Genomic DNA, 14,477 nt, shown 5'->3' on the forward strand with positions numbered 1-14,477 from the left:
AGACTGTGTCACGTACTTCCAGGTGACTGAAGAATTCCCCATTTCTGCATTGCGGTTTGCAGAGAAAGGAATCCTGTAAGAAATATACAAATTGCAGCCCGTTAATACGTTGTTCTGAGACATTTTTTTCGGACTTGTACTTTCACGGGAGCTGAAATACTTTGATTTCCAGTTTGCATTGCTGCCTTTGATCGATGGCTCTAGAGATGTCATTTGTTCCCATATAAATTTAACTTAATAATAACTTGTTTTCTCCAACTTCGTGTTCCAGTTTTATCTGTGATGGCTCTATTGAGGTGTGAAAAATGCAGCAGATTTGACTGCCATGCGGATCGCACATGATGATATCTGGCTCGAACATAACACCTTCTTGTTCCTCGTAGTCGGTTTAGGAGAATGAAATATTTTCGACTAGTCTGTTTGATGACAATCCTCATTATTCCCTGAATGCCCAGAATTCTCCCTGGTTTCATTCTTATTCACACCATGTGCAATCTGAGCTTTCCAGAAGCGAGATTGCTAAATCGGATGCAGTTTCCGCCAGTAAAAACTACTGGAGCTACAATTAAAGTCGTTCATGTTAAATTAATAACCAACTCAGCAATTAACAACCGTGCATACACTGTGCATATTTCCATTGAATTTTAAAGGTAGCACGTAAAAAAAAGTAGGAAGAAACATTAATTGCAAAGTTAGCGAATGCGAAAAAATATTTTGAGAGTGAGAAGATAAAAAATATTTGTATAATTTGAATCCAGAAATATGATACTTCTAACTGTGCCTTTGCTATTTTGCTTTAATTTGGCAGACAATTCTGTAGCGTTGCTATGCTGTTCATTTTCAATCACCTGTTTGTGAAAAACGTAACGAGTTATGCAATTTAACAGCAACAGTAGTTTCACAACACCTTCCACCTTGGCATAAATGCGTTGCACTGAAATTAACTGAAAGTTTTCCTGGACAAAAGAAACATTAGGTTTATGTTTATGATTTAATCGTTTTTTTAAAAAAACTCTTAGAGCAAATAATATTTTGGTGTCTCTGCAGTTATTGATCTATTGGAATTCGAAAATCCATTCAAAGCATAGGAGAGAAAATGATTGACTTGGAGCAATACAGGATATGCAACACAGGTTAAAGATCAGTAAATCACTTTTGCAGGATTTAATTGCAGACTACAATGAATAGCTCTTTGACTATTTTCAGCCGGAATGTTAAAATCCAGCTTTTCGTAAAAGAAGCAAAAACTCAATGGAAATGCATAAAGCCATAGCTATGAGTAGAATTGTGTGCCCGTGTGAATAATCTGATTTCCTGGAGTTTTAAATTAATCTGCTTTAGTTGTTGTGGACTCCGTCTGACCTTGGTGGTGGGGAAGGGTGGGGTAAGAACCGAAAGCTTGATCTGCACTGGAATCATTAGGGAAATCGTGGAACCTCTTCATTTCACAATACACACAATTGGTGGCCGTACTAATTGGATATGCAGCCGACATTGATAGCATCAGAAACCGATCACATCAAGAGGGGAATTCTGGCGACATATTTACTTTGTTGAAAATGCGTTGCAATATCAAATCGTGCTACTATACACGTATATTTCCATGTCCAGTCGGACCAGAAGGCCAATGGCAAACATTCTACACTGAAATTCAGCAGCAGAAGTGCTTTCTGTGCCCGATGGTTAGATTTACTACATCGATAAAATGTTACTGCTTTGGATTTGAGATTTAATTCTCTAACAGGCATGAAATGGTGTGGAGAAGATTGCACTCAAAGCTCAAGGGTTGTACGGAACAGAGGTAGGTACCACAGCAATATGTCACAAGATCTTGAGATGAATTCGGTTGAAGAAAACCCATCATCCTCCCATCAGAACATTGAGCTGTGTTGTTTTTAATTAAACGAGTCCAGTATCCTGGCCTGGATGATGTTTTCACGTAAACCAAGTAGAACATCAAATTAAAAAAATGACGGATTTCAACTTCAACCTCAGCACCAAGCTGGTATCACTGTACGTCCTGTGGGTAATAGAGTTAAAAGTAAATCAAAATCATAATTTCAAGGGTTTTTGTTTTTCACCAACATATTTTTTTCCCCCAAAGCACAGCATTTGCTCAATTGTTCAATGAGGTTAAACCCATAGAGCAATCCAGATGTAAGGGGTTTGTTGTGGAACAAACATCTGATTTCTTAAAATTGAGTTTGTACGATGAACAAAACCCAATGTAAGAAATGCTCCGGGACCTACCTCGTGTGAAGGGCGCTATATAAATGCAAGTTGTTGTTGTTTTTGTAGTCAGCACAATCATCCCTGTGATCCTGAAACCATCCAAAGTTTGAGAATTACAGCAGGCAGTTGATTTGCTGCTGGACAGACAGAATATTCAGCATTAATGTCTCAGCAGTAAACGTATGTGATTAACACTGCAGAGCTATCTCAAATGCCTTCACGCCTGATGTACCAAATACCTGCTTCTATACATTTCTTAACTATAAAGGAGCTTCTAAAAACCATTAAGATTTTCTCACAAAATGATTCGAAGTACTAAGCTTCAGTGCTCATTTTCCACGCAGTGATTATGGAATTGATTAACATTAACAACCCTTCTGTTCCTTTTGCAATGTTGGCAGAAGTTGAAGCCCTCCACATTATTCATAGAATCTAATTAACTCATGTTGGAATTAATTTGCTCTTCCTTACTATTAAGTACTGTTGAGCTCAAACCGAGTATGTTAACTGTTTTCCTGAGTCTCCACCGTAAGCAATGCATTGGAAACTGCGTCTGTGAATGTTACAGTTGACAGACAAACGGATCTTATTTACAAATCAATGCTCTGTACAGTTTCATTCACCCTGGCTTAGCTGGATATGCAGAAATAAACAAACAGTAGCAATGGGTAATCTTCACCAAATAGATTGACCTTTTCCTAAAGTGAAGGTATTTATTCATCCGCACATCTGGAAAGTAGCTTTCCAAGTCACCAGTCTTGTTATGAATCTTACTGTTCACTTTTATTTTTCAATTTGGCTAATGAAAGAATAATTAAAGTTACTTTTGCAGATTAATTACCTACCTCCACCAGAAGACACAAACAGACAACAGGATATTTAATCATGCCATATTTAAATACTAATAGCTGATTTGTTGGAATCAATATATAACAGCTGAGTTTGACTGAAGATTTTAATCATGGTATAGTAAGATTGTTATATACAGCATTCCCAGACACTATGCTGCATTAAGGGCACTATATAAATGCAAAGTGTTGCTGTATACAGTTATATAGGACTATGTTTGGGTGCTTAGCTCTCAATTGATGGTCTTTTTTAAGAATCTTTGGGCACTGCAGCTAATTGCACACAGCAGTGTCCCACAAATAGTCGTGGATTGATTGACAAAATTTTTATTATGTTTTATTACATTATTTTTTTGAAGGGATTATTACCCCTGAGTTAGTAATCAAAAGCAGACAGTCATATGTTTATCTTTTACAGCACAACGCAAAAACTAACAAAAGTTGTTTTAACTGTTCTTAATATGTAACTGGTGTTACTAGGACTTTATTACATTGTGAGTTTATTTATTTTCTCAATGATTTGCTTATTCATAGTACCTTCATTTATCAATACAGTATATCTAAGTTATAGCTGATTCAGATGGAATTGGTTGATTTACGATCTTCTCCATTTGTAATAAGTGTTCGCTGTTCTATAATTTATATTAAGCAAACTCATTTTAATTCCCAGTGAAATATCTTTTATTACTGTCTATAAATCTCTGAGAGGTGTGGCATGTATTCAGTTATTGATAGATTAAAGTTACTTTGTGCTTTTCTGCTGTCTGTTGTTGATGAGGACTGTGTTATATCCAATTGAATCTTTAGGGTTAATCTTATTTGCCCTAGAATATCACTCAGTTTGGTTATTAGTCTATTACTTTTCCTAAAGACAAGATCATTTGTTGACCGTTTTCATGNAAAAAAAATTCTGTTCCTTCAAGATGTTTGTTGTAAGGGTAAAAGTCTCTTATCTGCCGATTTGCTGTTGGCTTTTTTAAAGCTATTCTCAGTTGGTTCACTTCTGATTCCATCTGATTAAGCCAAATCAATCACGACTGAAGTCTTTTCTGCAACAACCCAAAAATAGTTTCTTTGACAGAGTAGAAGTCTTGCGTTTGCTAAATAGTGGATTTCAGTTAATATACTTGAGAATCATGACAAGTTAACATTTTTGAAGTGATCAAAATGTCTATTGTATGATAATCCAAAGGGGAAGAGCATTTTTAAAGAACTAAAGAGGCAAAGATTTTTGCTGCTTAAAAAATAAATCACCATCTTCTAATTCACATTATCTTAAGCCTATAAAAAAGAGCATGCTTTTTTGTAGCGTCTTATTTATAGCAACATGTCTCAAAGGGCTTCACAAGTAGTTACTGTTAAGGGTAGGGTTAAGAATCTGTGAGCTATGAGAGAGAGCTATTTTAATTAGGTAATTGCTCATTCCTAGAATCACTGGGGATCTGCCTCATTGCTGCCCTTTGCACACTCTCTAAGGCCTAGGTATCCCCAGTTGTTGCAGCCTCCAGAACTGTATGCTGTACTCCATACGTGGGCCTGACCAAAGCAACGTAAAATAATAATAATCCTTGCATTTGACGTAGCACCTCATCACGTCTTCGAGACGTCTCAAAGCGCTTCGCAGGATATACTGTAAAAACAGGGCAGCCAATTGCACGCAGCAGCGTCCCACAAACAGCAGTGGGTTGAGTGACCCGTGTGATGTCTGGGGATCTGAATTCAGCTGATTTGGCAAAACGGCCTGTAAATATAAGACAAGGGAAGAACGTTTGAGGGGGAAACATAAGTAAAACTCGCCAGCGCTTTGGGACGTCCTCCCGACGTGAAAGGCACTCTATAAATGTAATTTTGTTGTTGTTGATCAATTTTCTCTTATATTATCCTTATTGACGATTGCATGTGCAGTTTATTTTGCTGTCAACCATCACAGAAAGATACAAGACAACTGTTTTACGGCACTGATCCAAGGTGTATTCATGATTATTATGAGATTGAGTCAGCTCCTCTTCGAATCTCTTGAATCTCCGGAACTCCCTGCCTCAATCCCTCTGTCTTACCTCCTCTTTACTTGGCTTCAAATCATATTTGAAGACTTTCCTCTTCGACCGTGCCTCCTCTCACCTCCCCTCTCTTTCCAGCTCAGCGTCAAACCCATTCACTGTTAAGCGTTCCAAGACACTACCCACGTGAAGGGTGGGATTTACGTGCAAGTTGTTGTTGTTGGGAATGTTACTAATAAGAATATATAATTTTTACACTGTTGATATCACTTACGTTGCAAAATATATTGTCGCTGTCGAATAATGTGCTTCTGCTGCCAAACTAAATGAGTTGCTTACCCCTTAATGAAATCAATAGCTATAAAATCGGTGTCGATATAAGTGATCAGTGATGTACGAGGAGAGACTGACAAGTGAGAACTGATCTCTTACGCCTGAATAGGTTTTATCATTAGTTAGGAACATACAACAAAGATTGCAGTGATAACAAATAGTTAAAAGAGCAAAACATACTACATGAGATGCCTCGAGCAAAAATCATTACCAAGAGGTTATTTTTAAGTTCCAAATCTCCATTGTCATTTCGCCCACAAAAAAATGCAGTCAATTCACTTTACAGTCTATACTGTGAAGCGCTTTGAGACATCTAGAAGACGTGATAAGGCGCTGTATCAAACGCAAGGATTATTATTAATGTTAAAAATGTACAAATTTGCATTGCATTGTTATAAATAAGGTTTCTCTTTTCTTGTGTCTTATTTTAGTCTCAGATCAAACAAGCCCAAGCTGACTGGAAGCTGCGGTCAGGTAATTAGAATGCATCCATTGCATACACACAGCTTCAGTGAGATATCAACAGAAATCGAAGAATAAGGCTTTTTTTCCCACAGCACAACTGGTGAAAATAAATGTGTCTGAACAGGAGCAGAATATTTTAGAAACAATGGGTTCAATTCAGTCACTGATAAAATATTTCCAATACAAAAATCCGCTATAAGGTTTTAAGTTCCATTCCTAAGAGCAGGGGTTATTTCGAATAATTTTGGTCACATCAATGCATAGTTTGTTTCACTAAAAGTCATCAATGTCCTTAACCAGGCAGTGGCTATTATAGGGTAGAAAATGCACTTAAGCTAAACTGCAGAAATATGAGAATAAACCTTTATCAAAAAATACTACAGCAAATGCATGAACGGGTGTTGATGTAAAAGTGAAGTTACAATTCTCTACGGCAATAAACAAAAATGCATCTCGTCATTCCATTACAGTAAGCCAGGTGTGATTGGCAGAAACCTGACTTATGTCCCCCCTTTTTGTAAAGCTGGGAACTTTTATCGCACTTCACTGGCTCCAAGACTCATTCTACTTGAACTGAGCTCAAGCTTCTGTGAGCTATTCTAGGCCCTGCAGTAGTGTAAAGTGCTTTCCCTGTTTTCGATGCTTACTGCACTAGAAAATTAGATTTCCTTCCTCAATCATGTTGTGTGTGAAAAACTGGCTTCTGATTAAAATTATAGAAAAAACATTCTCAGCGCCAATTGAGCAAATAGTCCAAGCAGCCTCAGATAGATTTCTGTTAAAGACAAATGCAAGTTAACGCGTATTGGATCAAGACACCTGTGGACAGGTAGAAATTGAAGCACGTCTATCAGCAGAGGCAGAGAAGGTTTTGGTGGTGATTATTGATCATTAACGCTCGCGTTCTAATCGATCTGAAGCTGCTGTCAGCAAAGCTATTCACACACTTGGTTGCACCTTCAGGGCATTTGACTCTAAGTGAAAAGAGATTATTCTGTAATCTTTCCCAGTTGCTTTTTTAGGTTTGGAGATGCCTCAGGTGATAGAACCAGGCAGGATCAAGCCTATGAAAGGTAGAAGTCGGATTGATGAGGCTAATGATGTTTTCTTACAGTGCGTTCAAAGCCGTAAGTCTGCGTTCATTCCCTCTGGGGTAGCAGTTCTTCTCCATTCTCTCAGCACACACCTCTCAGCCAGAAAACAGATGAATATATTATGCATTGGTTCCCTCAATAATTGTCATCTGTTATTAGTTTTTTCATATATTGTAATTTGATCAGTGTGACGTGCCGGTATACCAGCTGTGTCTTGTCTTATAACCACATTCAAACTAACAACAATTGATTTTTTTTGTTTGTTTTACTAGTGTGCAGATGGTTTTATGATAACTTTATAGGCATAATTTTGTCCTGAAACCTTACACTGTACATCATCACATTAAGGAGTAACAAAAATTGATCACAGAAACTTACCTTCAATTAAAAGCACAACATTCAGATATACCATCTAGGCTGCTCAATATCAATCTGTATTACTCACTCTGATTTGATATTGAAGAAATCTTTCAGAATTGTTATGGATAGAGTTGTATTGCTTGTATCCTTTCAAGGCGACCATCAGATAATATTTAGCATTGCATGCATGAAACATAAAGAATAGGCAGTCAAGGTGGCTGTATCAAATGCAAGGATTATTATTATTACCAGTTTTTTGATTGGCATATGCTTTGCTGGAAAGTTATGCTCATTGTGCACGATCACAAAGTAATTGGAGCAAAAATGTGAACAGCGTTTTGCAATAATCATAAATTGCGTGGAAGCCTATAAGCCAGCTTTGTGTAAACATGGTGTCAGGCAGTGAGTGAACGAATTAGCAAACACAATGCACACTAAAAAGGAAGAAATAAATTATGCTGTCAGTGGTATTTTTCATATCTACTTATCAGGTCTGGAACACAAGTCAGTTTGCTGCATCACACATAAGATTACTGTTGTAGGTAGAAGTAAAATAAGATGAAGTGTTGCTCATTCAGCCACTTAAATTAACTGGATATTACATATGTACATTTTAAAAATGTCATAGGATTTTCATTAATTTACGCAATGCATTTCTGGCAAGTATTGATTGTGCTTTACAAATGCGCTAATTAATCTTAATAGTTTTATAATTGTCTTATTGATTCATTGTCTGACTTCTCATATATTTGGTACATTACTGAATTGGCTGGAATATAACAATACTCAGAGCATTGTATCCTCTGGTTATGAAGAGGAAATAAAGAGCTCTCATCTCATGAAGAAATCTAACAGCCGCAAACGGAAGACATTCCACCCGTGTCTGGTTTTATTCCATTTACGCAACGTTTAGAGTGCCCAGAATTTGGCAGATTGTTGAATTCAGTCTGAACTTTGAAGTAATTTTTTTCTGTCATTCTTAAAAAGACTCACACAGGTTGAAAAACCTACACAGGTACCAAGTAACTTTGAAGACCTTTGGATAAGAGTACTCCAAATTAGTCAAAATGTGTTCTCAGCCGTTTTTCCCAACTCCTCCCTCCATAGGCTGCAGATAATCCAGACCTCTGCAGCCCGTGTCCTCTCCTGCACCAAACTCCATAACCCCATCTCCCCCACTCTCGCCCGACTCCATTGGCTCCCTATCCTTCAGAGGATCCAGTTCAAGATCCTGGTCCTCACATACAAAGCTCTCCATGGCCTCGCCCCACCCTACCTCTGCGACCTCCTAACCCCCTACCAACCCGCCCGTTTCCTCCGCTCAGCCATTCCCTCCGCTCAGCCGGCTTTGGCTGCTCCATGTCCCCCGACCCACCATTGGCGGGAGAGCCTTCTGCCACTCTGCCCCCGACCTCTGGAATTCCATCCCCCAGTCACTCCCCCTCGCCCCCTCCTTAGCCTCCTTCAAGTCCCGCCTCAAGACCCGATTCTTCAACCATGCCATCAGCCACCCCCCTTCCCCTCCCCTCCCTTACCCCCCCAACCCCAGCTCGGGTCTGAAATGCTGTTCTCTGTCCAGTGCCTTGGGACATCCTCCCGACGTGAAAGGCGCTATACAAATGTAATCTTGTTGTTGTTCTAGATTCCATTTTCTCTTATCTGGCATTTTATCATCTGCTCCTTAAATACAAAGTTCTCTCAATCGGAGACTTTGAAAAGGTGGTTGCTATGTGCTTCCGTCAGAGTTGCTAATGACGTCGTCAAGTTATGTTGCCTTCCAAGCATTTAACCATGCATCAGTTAGCAGGACTAAACACCATTTGGCATGAAATATGTATCGATTGCTTAAAGGAGACACAAGTGGAAGTCTCAGTTATGTAATAGTTATGTAGCACAGTGTCAGACAGAAAATTGCTACCTCAGACTAGAATTCACATGTTATTTGGGCTTTGACCAAGCAGATCAAATCTACTACAGTAGATACACTTCCCATTCAAGTAGTTATATGTTGGCATTGGCTCACACAACTGGTTTGATAAAAGACTTGTACAATGTTGGCCAAAAATCAGAAATGAGAGTTGGTAAGATAGTGACAAGCAAAATGATAAAGAAGCCTATTATCATGCCAAATCTTAATATGAAAAGACCTTGGCCATTATTTGAGGTACAAAACTAAATGTATAATTCAATATTTTTGAGCTTTGTCTTGACATTGTTCAATCTGTTTCTAACATCAGAAAGAAACCGACTATCCCTTTTCATTTATAACAAAGGAGTCACTTGTCACATCTCGTTGGATAAGCAGAATTGCGCGGTGCATATGTACTGGAAAAATCACATTAAAAATCAAGGTCAGTTTCCAAAGTTTCTTTGAAGTCCAAGAAACATATTAACATTGGGGTCCAGAATAAGCTCAACATTTCTCTTACATGTTTGATCTCAGAATAGCTCTTTTCTTTCAATACTCGTATTCTGTGAGACCAAGCAGAAAAACTAGCTATTCCACTCGCTCATTAAATAATAATAATTTTTGGTTCAATTGTTCATGTTGGCTGGCAGTGTCCCACTGGGTACAAATTGTATAAATCCACGCAGATTTATCAATGATGTGCAGCACAGCATCATGTAGATAAGATTTGGCATCTAAAGCTTTTAACAGAGTATAGAATCCCAACAACATTGACTGTGTGGCAAATTTATGGAATATTTGGTGCATTGTGTTGACCATTGTTTTCTCTGTACAAAGCCACATTGAAGCAGGCTTATCCATTAACACTGAATAGCTGTTGGGGTATTTATTAATTTACAAGATTTCTTTGACCTGACCATTCAGGTGTCAGTGCAATTTTCTGAGACTCTTTCCAGTCCTCCTGTCAACCACCAAGGACAAATAATCAAAACAACTGCCCTTGGTGCACTTGCTTGTCGATTTATCTGGTTATCTCAGCTTACATGCAATATAAAAAAGCCTAATTGCTTGAGAAAGATGGCTTTGTTTGCTTGTGAAACGGCAGGTGAAACTGTTTCATTTTAACGCCATTGAAATAAGTGTATTTCCATAGAATTGAGAATTCTAGAAAGAAAGAAGTTGTCTTCAGTGAATGTGCACCAGGCCTCCTGCTGCGTACAAGTCACCGCCCATCTGTTGGCCAGTTTCCCAGACGCTTGTCATGATGTGTTCATTCTGTCACAATTATCACTTCCAGATGCTTTGAGGCAAATGATAACTCGCAGGGCTGCCTGTTAGAGGAAGATGTCCTCCTCTGAGAGGGTCAGTATTGCGTCAATGTGATCCGGTGAGACCTACTCTCTAGTTTATTTATTTTATTTCTTTGCATGGTTGATTGCGGACTGAAACGCTGTCTGGTGGCAAAGCTTCCTCCTTACAGACTCCTGCGGAAACATATTATAACTAAGTGCAATCTATTGCAAGGAACATTACAGAAAACCCACTGAGCTTTCTCAAGATAACTTGCTCTTGATCTGACACATCTGCAAATGCTGGTCTGAACGCAATCCTCCACGTATACTACCATAATTGATTTGTGTCACCGAGTATTGACACATTTCGTATACAACATGTTTTATATAGCTAGTTGGCCATTTTGAGCTTGGAGCCCATATTGGATAAAGTTATGGAACCGCAAGACAAGATGTTCACACTTGCGTTGAACATTTGACTTTTAGGATGTTTGGCTCCACTGTTAAATCCAGAGAAGCACAATTCCATTGCTTTTCTGGCCGATACAATAATCAGGCATTCTCCACCTCTGCTTCAATACTTGAGAGTTGTGTGTCACACTTAATCTATTCAATGGTAATGACACTTTGCTTCATTATGTGAGTGTTGCATTGGTCTCGCCCACACTTGAGAAATGACCATAATCGAATGGGATGTCTGCTGCCTTCGCTATTTGTGCTGTTCCTTTTTTCGAGGAATGAATGAGGCATGAGGAATGTATCCTGAAATCCGCATTCACCGGAATACAAATGGACATTCTGCTCTGAGGAATGCCAGTATGATCTGCAACAACAGTTTAGAAGGACCCTGTAGCAAAACAATTTCAAGGTAGCTTTAACTTTCACTGCCACATGTAAAATCAGTCCAGATTGACTTGAAGGACTATTTACATCTGTGGCAGACAATGCTGGTGATTTTCTCACTTCATCTAAATCTCCTTACACGCTGCCCTTCACAGAGAGAGAGAGAGAGAGAGAGAGACATACCCACAGTAAAGGAAAGTAATCCATCCTCAGCAATTCACCTGGACAGGTCATTTTGGGGCCATTTCCTCCACAAAAAACAACCAAAAAAGACTACCATGGTTCCTTGTGGATCTGTTTATATGCATAAAATAGGTAGAATATGTAATGAACTCAATGTTACCAGCATTGGTCTGGGGATATGATCAATTGTGCACAAGTCAGTGAATTGCAACGTTGATATGTGACAGCCTCATTTTTGGAAGATATAACTGTAGTATTCTGGAATTAATGTATTTAGGAAGCTCATGCTTGTACAGAGCAGTTTCAGAGCATTGCATGTATAAGACTTCTAATGTGTTTATTTCTTAAGTAAGGGTATTTGGAACATACACATACTCTTGAGGATTCACAGAACACATTTGATATAGCGCCTTTATCATGTCGTCAGGACATCTCAAAGCACTTCACAGATTACACTATTTGGATTGACCGTATTTTGTGGACAAAACATCTTTCATTACACGGGCATTTACACATGGATAACACAATTGACAATATAGAACCTAACACTGAAGGCTACATTGTCCCCTGTTTGATAAAAATAGATGGCCAAATGATAATATTTTATAGTTATTAAGATGAAACAGCCATGTTCGCAGGGCAAGGGGTGAGCATCAGCATTTTGGACACCCTGAGAATGATAAGAGTAGTAATTTGACCCTGTGCGCTTTATAATGGGAAAATCCCATCACAGGTGCACATCATCCATCCCAACACTTAACGGTGAGAATAATTCCTCGCCCCCAGTGTCAACATCAATAACTCCTATGTCAGGTACAGCACAGCCAAATGCAGAGTCAAGCAGCTTTCATTCCGCTTGAACAAATGTGCCATAACCCCAACCTCCTTTTAACACTTGTGTGACACTTCCATTAGCTACTTCATCTATCAGCTCTACTTATAGTCTCTCTGGGCTAGAGTGCCAACTTAGTGTCTAATTGTGGGTATTGTTATGCCGTGACTCACACCCTCAAGCTACTGATTTGAAACTGCCGTGACTCATTTCATACAGGACCCTCAAGTCATTAGAAAGGGCAAACTTGCATTCCATCATTCTGAGCGAGCTTTAAACCAAGCTTGCACAAGGCAATGCGCTAACCCACTGTGTCAATTGGAATACCTGCATGGAAGCTGCTATTATAACCTCAGGCTATGCCCTAATACCATGGACAAAACAGGAGAGACTGGGGAAGTACCAGAAAGTATGCTGGGGGGGGTATATGGGTCAGAAGAAGCTTTATGGTCCCATCTAAGTGACAACACCGTGTCTGATTTGCCTCAACAAGCAGATTCTGTTCAACGTATGTGCAGAATTGCAGACAGATGCAGAGGGTGAGTATGTTGTTAGCACAGTTTGGCAATTGACACTGATGGTGATAACAATGTTCAAGTTACATGCCGCTGGCCAATTCTTTGTGGCCTCCTGTCTGCTATAGAATATTAGGTACTGAATAAGATTCTAAAGGACTTTCCTGAAAAATACTTCACATGAACTTTGGGAAACTGTTGTTCTGTAAAGCACCTACAGGGACTCAAGCTACCCTGGAAAGGAACTACAAGTCACAGCATCTGTTAGCCTAACAGCTGTTTGCATGACCTTATTGCCACTTATTCCCTGAAGATTTTGGCAAAACCTTAGGCAAGTTACCTCCGCACATCTCTGATTACCTAGCAGTAATTAAGAACCTGTTGTTAGTCGATTGGCAGATTGCTTTCCAGGGGGGGTAATAATCCCTCCCCCCCAAAAAAAAATTATTTAGTCACTCAATCCATGACTATTTGGGGAACGCTGCTGTGCGCAATCGCCCACAAAACATACAGTCAATTCACTTTACAGTATATTCTGTGAAGCGCTTTGAGACGTCTTGAAGATGTGATAAGGCGCTATATTAAATGCAACGATTATTATTATTTCCAATGTCTCACCCTTTGCCATGTCCATTTATACCTCTGCTAACCAAGCATCGCCAACCTCTCTTTTAAACACCTGTCCTTTATGTACTGAAGTAGCATCTGAAATTCTATTCGTTCATTCATATAATTCTACATTAGAACCTGGATTATTTTAGAAAGCCTTGTATTTCTACATCACATATGCTGTAGTTACACTTTCCTGACTTGTGCAACTTTTGAAATGGAATTACAATTCCATGTCAATTTGAAGGAATACAGCAGTGAGGAATGAAATGTTTCTGCAAATTTATATTTAAAAAAATAATCTGGCAAAAATAACAGCCTTGGGAGAGGATTACCCCTTGTTGAATATATAAGTGCTACTCTGATCTGAAACCATTTTCTTTGGAGCTTCCTACACTGAAAATTGACAGCAAGCTTTGGGATAAGATTCGTTTTTACAGAGATGATCTCTTTTGCTCCAGGGATTGAAGAGTAGGCTTGAGTGGACATTTATTGAGGTGGGGTAAGTCAAGTCCATGCATCACTACACTCAGCTGATGTGATTTTTGCTGCAGTTCCTTTTCCCTTCATGCTAAATAATTGTTCTTGACAAAGCGCTGAAGCCTGTAGGGATATCATATCCCCAAGAGATTTCAGATGGGGTTTTTGTCAGACCTAATGTCTCCTTAGAAGCAACAGAAGGGGAAAAAATGATGACAGTGCTTTGTCCCAATCTGCCCGAAGAAGAAGTGCATTGATGGAACTGTTGTGTTTTCCTGCTGGAATATACTTAAGTTCATACACTTCTTGTATTGAGTCCAAAGCTACATCTTTATAGGAGTCTCGTCTTTAGCACCAGCAGAACTGAAAGAAGTATTTTGGTTTAAGAACCATGACCATGTAACTCTTGTATTAATAGGTATTCACTTACAGATAGAACTTACTGTTGCTATGTACCCAAAACACTCTGGGCCATTCTTCCT

The sequence above is a fragment of the Callorhinchus milii genome, unplaced genomic scaffold (genome assembly GCF_018977255.1).
Source record: "Callorhinchus milii isolate IMCB2004 unplaced genomic scaffold, IMCB_Cmil_1.0 Scaffold11, whole genome shotgun sequence".
Lineage (NCBI taxonomy): Eukaryota > Metazoa > Chordata > Chondrichthyes > Chimaeriformes > Callorhinchidae > Callorhinchus > Callorhinchus milii.